Genomic DNA, 15,980 nt, shown 5'->3' with positions numbered 1-15,980 from the left:
TTAAGTGATCGAAATAAAGTTTTTGATGATGGCACAAACAGACCTCTGCAGCGCATTAAGAGAGGTTTTGTGGTGTACGATAGAGCATTTCACATTGATTAACATAACTTGCATTTAGTTTTCATCTAAGCTCTGCGTTATTTTATATATAGTTACCTGAAGGGTAAAGACCGATAAAAGTTGCAGGATATTTTTCTTCTTTTGCCCATGCCTTTCACCACGCCCGCATGCTCACTCATTCCCCTCCACGCCGACAGCATCACAGTTCCCATACTTTTTTCAATATACTTCAACCACTGCGTAGAAGTATTTGCATTTTTCAAGATGGTAGGTTTCTGTAGTTTATTTGACTCACGTATGGTGTTTACCATGAACAGCGCTGAGTCACTTGTAAGCATCTGAATTCAAGTAGTGAGTTCCTGTTTCTGATGAGGCACATTGAGAACCCTGAAGTTAAAGCAGATGGCAGCGCAAGTTTCCCACAGGGTGTGTCATAGGATCCCCAGGGAGTGCAGACTTCAAGCACAGCCAATCCCTGGTCTTTATGCAGAGTTGGCAGAGTGATACTCGCATGTGTGCCAATGGTAATTGTGAGAAAGTGTGAGATATACAGATGCAGGATTTCAGAAAGATGGGGGGGGAATAAATAGACATGAATGCCCAAGAGAGAGAGACAGAGAGAGCAAAAGAATGATGAAAGAAGGTAAGTGAGTGTCTGAAACTCAGAAAAGGCCACTCACTACCCCTTCCCCAGACCTTAGTAACAAACTCAAGAGACACCCACAATAAAGCAGGTGCCGTGCTGTGCGAATTACAGGATTTCCATTCACTTTTTAAGCCACACCCTTTAATTAAATAAGACGCGCCTTTTTGAAAGCATTCCAGCTCCCACTCTTTTAGACCCACTTGAAGCACTGGATCCACCCCTAATAATGGACCATTCCGCAGGAATAGCCCACCACGTCACCCTCACCAGCTCCCGCCTCTCGCGATCCCCGGAGTATTCCCCTCACACAACCCTGCCCTCTCAGGCACGTGCTCTCCCCTAAAAAGAGTCCCTGTCCTGCGTCCCTTCCTCTCACTCGTCGCGCGCTCCTCCATGCCTTCACCCCTACCTAACCGCCCCTCGCCCGACACGCTCATTCCTCACACGCGCTCCTTTCCTCACACAACTTCTCTCACACGCGCGCCACAGCTCGACGACATCACGCACGTTCCTCGTACCGCTCGCGCCCCCATCCCTCCACACACGCTCCTCACGCCGCGTGCGGCTCATCCCACACGTTACTCGCACCGCGCGCGCCTCGTATATCACGCACGTTCCTCGCAGCGAGCGTCTCCTCGCGCGCCTCTCCCCTCCTCATGCGCCTCTGCTCGCGCGCCTCTCCCCTCCTCGCGAGCCCGTCTGATGCAACAGGCTGCAGCGGTTTCACCAGCGTCGCCGCGCGCTCCTTCGGTTTGTTTTAAAAAGTTTCCCTCCTCGCGCCCAGCACTCACCCGGCCGCTGACGGACGCCGCCTTCCTCTTCTCGGGTCAGGGCGGGGGGGAGCTCTTCCAAGCGGAGTGGATATATATATTTATTTTAATGTCTCCTCTTTTTCGCCGGGACTCGGGCAGCCGCGCACGCAGACACGCTCCCCGCTGAGGCCAAACCCACCGCCCACCCCCAGCAGAAGGAAGCCCGGCGCGCCCCCGCCCTCGCACATGGCCTGGCTGCTGCACTCGCGGATGGGGCTCGCTTCAGACTGCTCTCCGTGGCGCTCCAAAATAGTTGTCTCTTTGGTGCATTTCTCAAGTTCAATGTCCGCCGTAGAGCAGTGACGGCCTGGGGGCGTCTACAAGAGCCCGCATCGCCCCCAACCTGACTTTAGTGTCACTTTTTGTGATGTTTTCTTTTCTCTGGCATAAGCAGTAGTTCAACTTCCTGGCGTTTTTTTTTGGCAGGAACTTCGTGATTCTGCCAGGAGTAAGACTATTTATTTTATTTGTCTTTTTTATAGCGCCAAGATGTCGCAAACTGGTCATTTCAGAGAGCTCAGTTAATTAAACAGGTTTGCGACTTCAAAGGTGTCAAGTGTTATTACATATCTGACATTCATCGCCGTTGCTCCTTCCCCTCATATTTTTCCAGACGCAAAGCAGTAGCCCTTTATGACAGTTAAGCATAGCGAAGAGTTTGGGCTTTCAGTGTCCTAGTAACAGAAAAAGTACGAAATCTGCAACACCTGTTTCGAACCACAAATAGGTGCAAGTTTGAGACTTTTTGGAATTCACGAAGATTACCAAAAGATAGCATGAGTAGCTTCGACCTTTATATGTTTCTAAGTGCATTCCAAGGAACATTTAGTGAATTACCACTCTCATGAAGAGGCATTCTAACTGAAATAGATTAATGACATTCACGTCGTCGATACGTAAGTAAGCTCCACACAAGCGTCAGATCTCACCAAGCACAGATGTATACTTTTGCCCAGATTGTTCGTTTCATTCAACGACTGCTTCTGTCTTGCTGCCTTGACAGTAGTATTCGCTTACTCCGTCTGTGGACAACTTCTGAGAAGCCTCTTCAGAGTTAGCTATCCAAATGCAACCTTTAATGACTGCTGAGACATGTGGGTCATGGACCATGACCAAAATATCATAGCAGTGATGAAAGGTGGCTTTTTACTCAATGATATTCCTTGTCAAACCGTCAAAGTTCACGTAAAAAGTGGCACTGGGAATCACCCATCTTGACAACAAGGGAGGGCTGATGACACAGAATAAAACAAGGATTGCCAAAGCCTATCGGTCTGATCCCAGCGAGTCTGCAGTATTTTATTTACATAAACATGTTCAATAGTCATTAAAAGTTCAAAGGTAGTGAAAAGTAAACATATCGTAATCAAAAGGTTGTGGGCATATTTGAAAAAAAGAAAAAGTAGATAATGAATGCCCAAAGAAACAACGGCAGACCTGTAGTAGTTCAGCACCTCATGCCAGTTCCAATTGGTAATGTTTCTGCGCAGTCTACCCCAACACCAGCCGTTGTTTGGCGTTTCTGTGTTCCAGATCAAGAATTGTTAATGCCGAGGTGGGGGTGCGCAGATCAAAGAAGTCCAATAGACACGTAGTATAAAAATATATAAAGTTCTTTATTTTACAAAAAGTTTTAAGATTCAGCAAATTGAGATAATCAGCTAACGTGTTTCATTCTCACATTGGGAACTTCATCAGGGCAACGAAAAATGATGCTGGAATGAGCTGCTTAGCAAGAGACCGTGTGAATTAAACACGAACTGTAGGTGCTCCCCCTTGGATGGAATCAATATATGTCCATATAGAGACCAGGAGAGTATAACAAGGGTTCAGTGACTCAGAAATGTAAGCGAGTGACAAGCTCAAATATAATCTCAATTGATAAACAAATGTTATAAAAGTTCTTTGGGGGAAACCTGAAGCAGCGTCCTGTAAAGGCTTCAGTTCTTAAAGTGACCATGTGGGTATTAGTTAAGTGTTGTCTTATATGAAGTATCCAAAATTTGCTGGCAGGTACGATAAATCCTGCAAGTGTAATTCTCGAGGAATATCGTCCTGATCTCTCCCGGCTTGTGAAAGGGGGCTTTTTACTTAATGATATTCCTTGCCAAACCCTCAAAGTTCACGTAAAAATTGGCACTGGGAGTCACCCGTTTGACAGTAAGGTATGGCTGATGCCACAGAATAAAACAAGGGTTGCTTAAGCCGATCGGTCTGATCCCAGCGAGTCCGCAATATTTTATTTGCACAAACATGTTCAATAGTCATTAAAAGTTCAAAGGTAGTGAAAAGTAAACATATCGTAATCAAAAGGTGGTGTGTATAATTGAAAAAAAGAAAAAGTAGATAATGATCCACAATAAAATATAACATAACGTGTATTTGTAAAGCACACGTTCACCACTACGGGTATCTTGGCGCTGAATAACATGTTTATATATAAACTGAAAACAGAAATTGTCACACTAGTTCTTGCACTGAGGTGGACTCATTTTTAGACAGATTTGCACAGGCAAAATGTCATCTCTTGTGAGCTGACCCACGGCCATTGTTTCGGTGGGTAGAAGTAAAATTTGAAGGACACTTGAATAGACCAATAAATAAAGAGGGCTGGCTGATCGCTACTGTATGTATATGTAAACCACAAGGGAGGACTGCTGATACTGGGCTGTGCGGAGAATCGCCCCTAGTTGCAGCCGATCTACTGGGCTCTAAGTGATTATCACTCCTGGATACAGCCAGCCTCCCAGGATATCGGAGCCTATCAGTATGGGTACAGCCAGACATTAATTTGAGTCGGTGGGGGCCACCAGCACTGATTTTTGGAGACCAGCACTTATTCTTTTCCCCAATTAGATATTCCAGATTGAAAGCGAGGGGAAAACAATGGAGGAAGAGAAAGACGGGAAAACTCAAAAAGGGAGAAAAGAGGGGTTTGTACGAGTGACAAAAAGGGTATCGAGGTGTCTGGTATTGGATTTAAAAGGCCTGACGTAGACTGAAGAATACGAAGGCTTGGTATTCGATGTACTGTCATTTGATAGCGCTGACTGCAGGCTTCTGAACTCAGCTTTTGGAAACAAAGAGATGATGGACGGAGCGCTGACATTTTTCAGACACGCACCCCCAGATCTGGGTTGAATCCATTATTGTTCTTTAGCTCACTTCTTCGTTATCCCAGTTCAGAATCAGCCATATGCAAATCAGTCTTGACCCTTTGCCTCATGGGAACAGTCTAGCCCAAACTGCCAAGCCAGGTCTTTCCTGGACCGGAAACACGCATCCTGGGACCTGTTTTGAGGTAACACCCCATATCAGCCAGGCTAGCTTGAATCCAGTGGCAAAGTGAGCAAGGCACTAGCAGTTATTGTTTTACAAATTAAACAATGGGTACAGCCCACCAACAGATAGGTACAGCTCACCCCCAGGCCAACTCTTTATTTAAACACCAGCACCAAGATTCACTAACCACAAGATGAAGTAAAATATCTCTAGCCTTTCTGGCCGCCCTACCAGTCTCAATCTGAGCTAATCTCTCTAACCATATGACACCATATACCAGTTCACTACCTGATCTTTCATCATCAACTGGACAGGCATATAATGTATGAATTATTTTGGGAAGGCACAGGCTATACCGGCCCTCCTAATTAACCAATCAACACTAGCCAGACAGGTCTGCAAAGACTGTAAAGGTCAGCCACACACTGCTGGTCATTGAGGGACTCTAACATAGTCCACCCTGCAGATCCTTTTTTTTTTTTAAATATATTTATTCATTGGCAAATTCAGACATTCAGCATAAGTAGCTCAAAATAAACAGTGCAGAATACAGCTTGAATGCATGTCATATGTTGCAATATAGTACCTAAGATATGATCATTCGTCAATTATAAATATAATAAGGGAGTGAAAGTAGAAACAACCAAAATTATATACATTTTACCCATGCCAAGCAGCAACATTATTCGAAGCCAACAAAGCGGAAAATCACATAATCAATAAGGGACAAAGGTGAAACGAAAGGAAGCACAGTAACAAGAAACCAATCATACATTCAAAACAAGATTTCCACTTTCAGTATCATACCACTTAGTAATGGGCTCCCACAGCTGTTTACCTATTGCCCTCATTTTCCTACCTCTTGTGGCATAGATTGCGATTTCCTGTTTATAGATGGCAATAAATCGACTAAGCCACATATGAAAGGTAGGGGGCTCTGCATCTCACCCTGCAGATCCTGTCGAAAGAATGTTAACAACAGTGCACCTTAGCAAATCTCCTTAATTGTTGTCTTATACTGACAATCCCATAAATGAGAACTATAATCCAGTCTATCCTGGCAGATCTCTGATTTCCGCTCACTCTTTATCCACACCTGTTAACTTCTCTTGATCTATAACTTTACATAGTAGTCAACCTCCTGCCATAACCATCTTAGGAAATGGGATTGAGGACATACATTAAAATCACCATCACAACCAAGGGACCTGCTGAGCTAATCAGTGCTGCCACCATACCACAAACTATAAAAATGTATGTCTCTCACACTTCTGATCCATTGCACCACCAAGCACCAGGTCCCATAACACAATAGCCAGAACTCTGATGTGATCATGTATGACAAAGAAACACATGAAACACAACACAATTCACCCATATGATGTAGTTGGCAACCTGCCTGTGTGGATACAGCTCCACACTATAGAAACAATACAATACACTATCTTACATGTAAAGAATGTTGTTTATTTCTACAGTTTTACATCCTCAGATTGCATTCTATCCCTAAAGGCCTCATCCATAAAACACAATGAAAAATTGCAGCTAATTTAAAACTATATGTTGTTTTTTGTCTCCTATCTTACTACTGAATGGTCCCCACCTCAACATCTATCCATTGCAGGCCTCCAAACTCAGAGTATATCATACTTTAAGTGGGGGGACTGACTACCTTTTTCCCTGTAATATAATTTCAGCAAATTGACCACACCCATCACAACAGTTTCTTTGAAACCTTATCCCTGCAACCTAACAATGCTTAATCCCCTGTTGTCTATCTAATCCCAACAAGTGTATACATGAACTCACACATCCCCATTATTGTTCACAGCCCACTCCTATTAACTTAGTCTACCACAAGAAAACTGCAATAAATGCATGTAATGTTTTCCTTGAGAGCACAAGACTAATACCAATAACTAATAGATTAACCTTTCTCGGTGAATCTAAATAAGATAACATTAAGAAGCCAGAGAATCAAATATAACATTCTGGTGCTTCAAACCACATTCACAAGAGACTTGTAACTAGAATAAGACCAACAAAGATTTCTGAATTAAGAAGAAACACATTGAGAATTAAAAACAGTTCCCAAATTACCAGAGTATCACAAGTAGAAGGCTATTATTTCTGACTTATGGACTGTAAATTATCTGACAAGTTTAAATTGCCCATGGCCCTCAGTCAATGACTGTAGGTGGCTTACCCCTAAACCGAGAGATCTTCAAGCAAAGAGAGCTATGCTACGAAGATAAAGATCCTGGAGGGCAACAAATGGGAAAAGGGCAGAGTGGACATCACCCACACAAAGCCAAGCAAAATGGTTTGGCTGCTAACCTCACGTTCCAGAGGCCTGACCCAGCAGAGAGAGCCATTTCATGCAAATGTCTCTTCAACCACCTTGGCTTCTTGCACCCAGGTGGGTCAGCAGATGAAGTGACCATCTGGAGGGTATTTCACTTTGAAGTAGAAAGGGAGGGCACAGATTAAAATAGGATCAGCATATAGGCAAGAACTGATGACCAGCCCGCTTGAGACTGTATCCCCATCATGGTATGGGGCTTTTCAGGGAAGCACTGGCTGTAAAGCGAAATACGCGTTGAATACTGGTTAATGAGTATAGTTTAGGAATTGAGCCGTGATATGCTCATAGATCTACACCAAACAGTGCTAAGTAGTACTGTAAAGTGGGCTACCAGTACTCTGCTAAAAAGATTGGTGCTGGAATTTAGAGATAGATGAAAAGACTCATTAGGAATCTTGGGAAGCAAGAAACTCGACCAGCAGTGCTGTAGATTCAGGTGAAGAGGAGGGTTAGTAGATTTTATTCCCAGAATGATGTGCCAATTACCTCTGGACCAGTAAGAAGTAAACTTGTTCTGGTTTTATGTAGCCTGGCTGTGCTGACCACCTCAAGAGTCTGTTGTACAACTAGAAAGCGAGTCTTCAGACATGCTCAGGATTAGCTGCACCTGGGGCTTGCTTCACTGTGGGTATCGTCGTACCGACTCCTTCTATGTGCTTGGGCAGGTTTCATCCGTGACCTGATCTATGTACACTTCCGTCAGCTCAGGACTGGTTTTCCACCGGGAGTGCGCTGGAGATGACAACAAGCACTTTGCAGAAGAAGTATACAGGTTTTGCACGTCTGAAATCACGTCCTTTTTAGCAGCTTTTAATATCCCATTTCAATCTGGTGGATCTTATTGATATTTGCTTTTCTTTCCCAAACCAACAAGGCTCCTGACTTCCTGTTCAGGGGTTCCTGTTTCCTGTATTTTACTGTGCTGCAAAAGTCTGATTTTTTTGATGGGTTCATTGCTCCATTGTCTATGATATTTGTCCGTAGACTTTGCTTCGGCTAGCTTTGGATTGAAGGTACCTTCACCTCTGTTTTACTTCATATCTTTGTGTTCCATTTTTCTGGGCTTATTCTTTATCCTTCAGTTCCTGCCCTGGAGGTTATTCATGCCTTAGAGGCCTTTCTTCTCCATCTTGAAATTCCTTCCTGCAAACAGCAGCTCTTACAGGGGAACCTATGGTTTATAGCAAAGTGTCTTCTGGAGGGCATCAACCCTACCTTGAAAACGATAGCTCAGGCTGAAGAGTATATCCTTTTTGTCTAGCCATTTGACCTACTGCTCCCTCCTTGAAGAGGCAAATGAGCCAAAGTGGACTTGAGAGGTGCTGGTACCCTCCTGAACGGTATCTGGAAGAGTACCTTCTTCCTTCCTGACAGATAGCTGTTGGACGGGCTCTGTGGACCTTCATTCCTGTTGATTCACTCTCTCGGATAGCCGCAAGATGGCGGTGAAGAAAACGTTTGTGGCAGTGAAAGCTCAAACAATCAGCACTGATGACGTGTTCAGATTTATTTCATACAGGGAAGTGTGCACAAGCCAAAGATGTAACTGACTCAGACGATTCCCCCATCCTTTTTGCGGCGTAGAAGCGTTCTTCCTTTCTGGGAGCAAGGCAGAACTCCAGCGTCCACTTTAGCTAATGTTCAACTACTTCCATTTAAATTTGCCCTCAATTGTTTTCAAAGGGAATTTTTGCACATTTTCTGTTGAAATTCATAATGCCCGATACCCTTAATGAGTGGGTAAAAAACCCTGCTGCACATCGCAAATCAGAATTTTCTGCCCTCCGCGAGCTCTGCGGAGTGCAGAAAACTCTGCGAACGGAGCGAAGTTCACCTCCCAGGTCTAATCTTGAATACTCATAATGTGAAATTTAAGTTTCTTCATTGACCATTAGTCTTCTGACACTTGCAGACTTCCAATAATACACGTCATCTTGTCTTATTTCCTAGTACGAATCGTCAGTTATACTAAAACTCATTTTGGTGTCATTCAAAGTTTCAACTTCTGGTTCATTAACATTTTTCATTAACTATTGCATTGTACTTCAAGTTCAGAAATGAAATAGTGTCTTTGCTTGACAAATTATCTCTAAGTACACCATAATTTAATCGTCAGTGCAAGATTTGAACCTTTTTTGCATTCATTGATTTTTCTTGGGGAGACAGAAAAACATACATGTAATCATTCTCTACCACAGTTGCCTTTTATTTTATTACAAATAGTTGATAAGAATCACACCCCTAAAGAATGATGATCTAAACAATCACTTTTGTCAGTTAAAAGTGCTAATTCTTAGGATCAGGCCCAACCAAAATTGCTCTTCTTAATTCAACTTTTTCTTGGTGTACAGACCAGATCTGATACCAAACACTCAGCTAACTCCAACTGAAATAACTAATATACCCTTCTTAAGTAAGATCCTCGATGGGGGGATTGCCAAACAATGACAAAGCTTCAAGGAAAATCCATGGCATCCCAATTCAGTGTGTCAGGAATGTTGGTATTGTATTTTCTTTCGTCCTGTAGGTTAATACAGTGGAAAAGTGAGATATATATTTGCAGAAAAAAGTGCAAAGTGTCACGAATAATCAGACAGAGAGAAATGGGAGAATATGGGTCTCCCTCACTCAATTTCCTATGACTGCTAAGGACACCACCCAAGAAAAAAACACAAAAGTATTGAATGTTAATAAGTTGATATTCGTAATCGATCAAAATTAATAGCAGCATGCAGCATAATCGCCTAGAAGAAACAAAAGAAGACCCCATCCAATTAGAACAGTAGTTCCTCTAGCTATAACAATATTTGTGATTCAACATATATAGGTAGTTTTAAACTATTTCTACCCACGGGGTGAGCATCACAAGCTTTTCACGTGCACACATTCCTTAAAATGTTGTGTAACGTAAAGCTAAAACCCCTCACATGCCTTTGTCACTAAAAGGATGACTTGTCTCTCATTCTTCAATGCTCTCTCAGGATAAGAAAGCTCATGTGATGCATGTTTTAGAGCAGCTGAAACATCTAAATTAGGAATGCTCTCAGTAATTACCTTTCACCACCAAAAGCCTCTTTCTGCAACACAGATAATCTGTGCAAGGGTCTGGGTAAGCCAATTATGATGAGGGTCATCACAAGACACATTTTCCGATCTGCTCTTTCTTTGCATCGGCTCAGTGTGGCAGAGTATGGAGAATGCACATATTGAGGAATACTCCACATTGGCTACCCTTAGAAATGCAAATAAAAATGTAAATGTCTTGTCAGTCAGCCAGGAAATGTTTTCTTTTTGTTTTATGTTACTAGTTAATTTACAATTTATACTGCACCACCAATTTTTGACGGGGGCATTTCTCCAGTACATTGCTCGATATCATCAGTCTTTTAGTTGATCACAATACATAGTCAAGCTGATGGGGACAAAAACGACATAATTCCTGTACGCCGTCGAGGATTTTCCTACGTCTTCAAAGTGGAAAGCATAGATAGATCCCCATACCAAAGAGATGCTGTGCTTTTTGTCTATGGGGATCTACTTTGCCATTTTTGCCTTGGCTTCGGTTTACTTTTGTCCCCTCTGCTCGGTCTCTCAGGTTAACCACCTTCATCACAAAAAGTGTTAGCTTTAAGGTGCAGGTGCTAATATACATGATGTGCATTTGACCTGAAAGGTATTTGGGGTTCTCTCACAAGCACAGGGGACTGCTTCCCACTCAGCTCATCCAGTCCCCTTTTTGTGTTTGCGGTGTCGTTGTCCTTTTGTGACTTTGCATGGTGGTCGTCGTTCTATGGGCACTGTCAGCTCTCCCCATGCTTCTCCTTAGAAGGCTACTCCTATGCTTTAGTTCCATGCTCAGTTACCATGCCTGTTTGCCTCACTGCTTGTCAATCACCACAGCTCCATTGCTTCAAATCGCAGCCAGGTGCAACTGCACCTTTTGTCCCATCTTTGGGTGTGTTTTCACTTGCATGGCTACTGCCCCTGTTACTTGTCCCTCTACTCTTTTGTTTATTTATGGTTTGGTTGGCACAATTTTTTTCTTTGAATTGGTCCTGCGCCGTTTGTTCACTTGATCCTGTATGCATTCACAAAGGGAGTTCAGCCATTGCTTAGTACCGATTGGCATTTGAAATTTGATTTCGGTTCGGTATTTTGTTTGGATTCACCATTGTTTTATTGTATTTTTTACGGTAGGCATGTTTTGTTTAAAGCAAGGGGAGAGCTGATGCAGAGACTCAAACCCAGTTCCCCAGTCGCAAAGTTGGTAGCCCTGTACGTTCTGCCACATCCTCTCAGACCGCTAACTTGAATAGCAAACTTGTTGTGATGCCTGTACACATTTTGGATGCCTTTCTGCTTTAAATTGTCAATACAGATTTGTTCTGTGTGGAGTGCATGAGGCATTTCAACCCCTCCCACTCCCCCTTGTGCTCCCGCCCCACACCAGTAGCACCATGTTACTTGTTATTCCCACCAGCACTTTTCTAAACTGCCAGGAGGCTGCATTAGGTGATGTTGATACTTAGGCAGCAAATACATACACAGCAGCAGGCAGTTAACACAGCTGGGAAGTGATCCCTGAGCCCATTTCGTTGATATAGCCAGTGTGTTTTAGTTTCCCCATCTTTTAATTGGTGCCTTTTTAGGGCTCGGCTGAACGCGCGGAAGCGCGTCTCCGCCGAGGCTCTTTTGTCGGCATGTGTGCTTCCCAGGAGACAATCCTGGCCGCGCGCATCGCCTTGGAGGCGATTTGAAACTGACACGTGCACGCGAACGAGCGCTGCGGCCTGGCGCTGTCTCCTGGGAAGCACACACGCATGTGCATACACACACACAAGTGCCCACGCACATACATACAGAGACACCCACCCCCCCACGCCCCCTCCGCACACATACACACACGCGCGCGCACACACACGAGGGCACCCCCCCTCTCCCCCGCCGTCGCACACATGCATACACACACAGGCACACACACAACGAGGGAACCGAGCCCCCCCCCAGCCCTTTGTAACTTACCAGATCAATTCTGAGGGACTCCGCTCTCCTTCTGGCGTCGCGAGACGTTTTCACTCCGCCTTCTCTTCCGGTTACATACGCAGCCCCGCCCCCGTCACAGGCGACTTTGCCTGACTTCCCGCATTGGCATGGCACTTAACGTGAAGTTAGCCAGCAGCTGAAGTTTATAATTTTTATCAATGGAGGGTGAGGTCCCGAGCCACCAAGGAGTTCTTGCCATCAGCAAGTAAAAAATTTACAAAAAGTGTTAGTTGCAAAAAAATATTTTAAATACTCTGCACTAACTCTATAGAAAGGGTTGTGACCTCACAGACCGCAAAACAAACTGGTAAACGAAACATTTTTTGTCACAATTACACATCACATGGATAAGAAGGCGAACCTTGTAATAAAAGTGTTTCTAGGTATTTGTGAATTTATAAATATCAGTTCATTGTGTCAGCCGCCACGAGGACTCTGGCATTCCTGAGAACACGAGAAAGTCACAGAAAGTGTAGCTCGGGCAACTGCAAGGTCAGAGGGTCAAATGACGACAGTAATCATTCAGCCCTTACTCCATTTCGGGGTCAAGGATTGCCAAAAGATGGGGCCAACTCTTTCCGCCGCCTGCAATACGGAGCGCTCCTAAGCGGCAAGACTGCGGCAGTAGGCGCTACTTGACGTCACAAGTGGATCCTACTGATTTGACTGCTCGGAAGTTGAGGTACGTTTTGTTGATACTGGATTCTGCTGTGTTGCAGAGGCGCTGGAGAAGTTTAAAACACAATAAATTAGCCATTTAGTGACGCAAGCCCAGCAACTTTGTTAAATATTAGCTTAGAGTTGGGTTTGATCTTTACAAAGAAAGGCCTTCACAGCCTAAAGAAACGCTGAAGGAAGGGATGCGGCTAGGGATTCTGAGTTAAAGGGGTGACCTCTCAACTATAACCCTTGAGTGTACTCTTCCAATTGTGTCCCCTGAATACCTTAATAAAATGTTCTTAAGCTCCAGAGCACCCATTGAAGCGCCGAGGAAGGAGCAGGCGGGAACGAGGGAACGAAATCCTAGCGGCTACTTGTCTTCTGGAGTATAATTCGGTTGGTAGTCCCGAAGAAGGGGGGGCCGGGGGTGGTTGTTTGGGGGGCAACGTCTGAAGGGTCATTGGCAACTGACTGATGTCATATGGCCTCGACTACCATTGCCCTGGCCTTCCCACTGAGCAACAAGTTATAGTACGTGTAAAAGTTTAAAGACTAGAAGGAGAAATTACGTTTCAGTGTAAAAATTAGTTACTTCTAAATTAAATATCTTAAAAAGACTGGTTTATAAGTACAGAAACAATAAGGAGAGTGGCAAAAGGGTTGTACCTCAGAATTTGATGTACAAAAATATCGTCCTACAAAAATTTCATAGCCAGAACATCGACTACTCAATATTGTGAAAATAATACATTTAGGTTAGTTTAGGTTTGTTTAATCTTTACTCCACATCTATGTACCTCGAAAATATATATGAATTGACAAGTTGCACATACGTGGAGTTAAAAGGTGCAAATCTATACCTATAGAGATACTTACCCTCACTGGTTTTTATAGTTAATATTGCGGCTATGATATATTCCTAAAATGATATTTAAATACTACATGTTAGTTACCAAATTGAAAAAGCAGCGGCTCTAAAGGCGTTATCAGGGCCTAGTTAGCGGTCATTTTGGCCACATTTCCTTTGCAAATAATATAAGTGCCAGATCTTGCAAAAACATATGTGCTTCGTTTGGAAAACACGAACATCCCACAACAAAGAGGAGCAGGAATAATCTATTATTAAATGAGGAGAGAAGTATGGTACTACCTTTGGGAAAAATCAAATCAATACCCCGAAATTGAAGGTGTGAAAAATGGAAGCAATTAAAAGCAGCAGGAGCCTATAATTACCGCATACTTGGTGCACAAGAGGTGAGAGGGACCACTGGAGGTATTTACAGAGGTGCCACAGCGACACGTCACAGGAAGTGAGAGGGACCACTGGAGGCATTTACAGAGGTACCACATCGACACATCACAGGAAGTGGTGATGCCTCTTTATGTACGTCCATGATTACTGAAGGAAGGCCTGTGGCATGGATCCATAGCATTGCAAGAGATGCACGCTTGTGCTTCCAGCAACGGCACTGCAGCGTGCATCCACAGCAGTGCAATAGCAGCACTTTTCTGCAAGAGGTAGCAACACCTTACCGTGGGCACCGTGTGCTTATAGCAATGGGAACTGCGGCGGGCATCCATAACAAGACCCTGGCAGCACTCGTTTTCAAGAGTTGGCAGCTCCTCACTGTGCACACACAGTGTCTCCAGTAACAGGCACTGCAGCATGCATCCTACCACTGCAACAGCAGCACCCTTTAGCAAGGGGTGGCAACAGGCAATAACCCACCATGCACACCCTCTGATTACAGCAACAGGCACTTCAGCGTGCATCCACAACAATGCAACACTCTTTTGCAGGGAGTGGCAACACCTCACCGCGTACGTCCAGGCTTTCATTGCAATAGCAGCACTCTTTTGCAGTGGCAACACCTCATTGTGCACACCCTCTTCTTACAGCAACGGGCACTGCAGCTTACATCCACAGCACTGCAATAGAGGCACTCTTTTTCAAGGAGTGCAAATACAGAACGTGTTCTGTGTATTCTTGAAACTGTAAAACTTATTATTCCTCATCCCATGAACGTTTAAATTTACCTCTTAGTTTCTGTGCATTTTGTACATTTAAACTGCAGTTTGCAAATGACTGTTTAAATGTATCTCCTAGTTTCACCTATACTGTGCTAAGGCATGTAAAAGGCAATCCATTCCCTGTCTTACAAGGAAAAAAAGGCAAAATACACCTCAGAGGGTAACAGGAGGGTCTAAGAGACTGCTTAATCTGCTTTATAGTTAAAACTGTGTTTGGAAAGTGTATGTAGCACTCGTTTTTGGCTGGAAAAAGTGACATGTTGAAGTGGGTGAAAAGCAGTTCTTTTAGTGACTTTAGCCTTACCTAAATCCAAATCTGGAATTTGTAAAGCACCAACTACTCACCCCTATGGGTCTCAAGGCGCTGGGAGCCGTAGGGGAGATTAAGTGGGCTATTGCCCATTAAGTGAGCTATTGCCCAGAGCCACATGGTGCTGAGCTGAGCTGCTTCCGCAGCTGGGGATCGAACCATGAACCCTGTGCTCAGGAGACAGCCACCCTGGCCGCTCCGCCACACCTGCAGAGTTGAACAGGAACTACAAAGTGGTACTTATCTTCTTTCTCCCCATCAAGGACATTCAATCCACTGTATTTTAATTGAGCACATCAGTAGGAAAACACCTTTCTGGCCAGATTTGTCCTTCTTGTTTTTTTAGAATGGTGGGGAGAGTGGTAGGGAGTAGAGATCTTATTTACAAGGGGATGCACATGGAGCGACCATTACTTGCTGTACTACATGCTAAAAGGAAATGAAGTCATTGCACAGATCTTACAAGTGTCAACGGTGATCATACCTACAACTACAGGACACCACATGGTAAGCCCACCATACTGAAGTCTACCTTTTTTTGAGTTGGGCCACTTTACCTGATGCTGTGCAGAATGGCTAAAAATCATTTTGCAGGGGCGCAACCCACATGCGCATTCTTACATTATGACACAGCTGCTTTTTTAGGTCTCGGACTAGCGTTGCACTGCGCAGCTCTGTGGCTCTGTGTGGGTGGCTCTGTGTGGGTGGCTATGTGTGGCTCTCTCTGTGTGTGTGTGGGGCTCTGTGTGTGTGTATGGGGCTCTGTGTGTG

The 15,980-nt window shown here is 44.1% G+C and overlaps 1 protein-coding gene across 3 annotated transcripts in view; it reads right to left on the bottom strand.

Moving 5' to 3' along the window:
- The window catches only part of SLC38A5 (solute carrier family 38 member 5), a 414,747-nt gene that overhangs the window by 228,917 nt on the left and 169,850 nt on the right, over window positions 1-15,980 (bottom strand). The window contains exon 1 of one of the 3 annotated variants that reach the window (XM_078664700.1): window positions 1,498-1,773. The exons of the other annotated variants lie outside the window; for them this stretch is intronic. The gene's annotated coding sequence lies outside the window, so the exon portion shown is untranslated. Of the gene's footprint in view, window positions 1-1,497; window positions 1,774-15,980 lie in introns of those variants that run through there. 3 annotated transcript variants of the gene reach the window in all.

This window comes from Lissotriton helveticus, chromosome 10 (genome assembly GCF_964261635.1).
Source record: "Lissotriton helveticus chromosome 10, aLisHel1.1, whole genome shotgun sequence".
NCBI lineage: Eukaryota > Metazoa > Chordata > Amphibia > Caudata > Salamandridae > Lissotriton > Lissotriton helveticus.
This window is presented reverse-complemented; position numbering and strand designations above follow the sequence as displayed.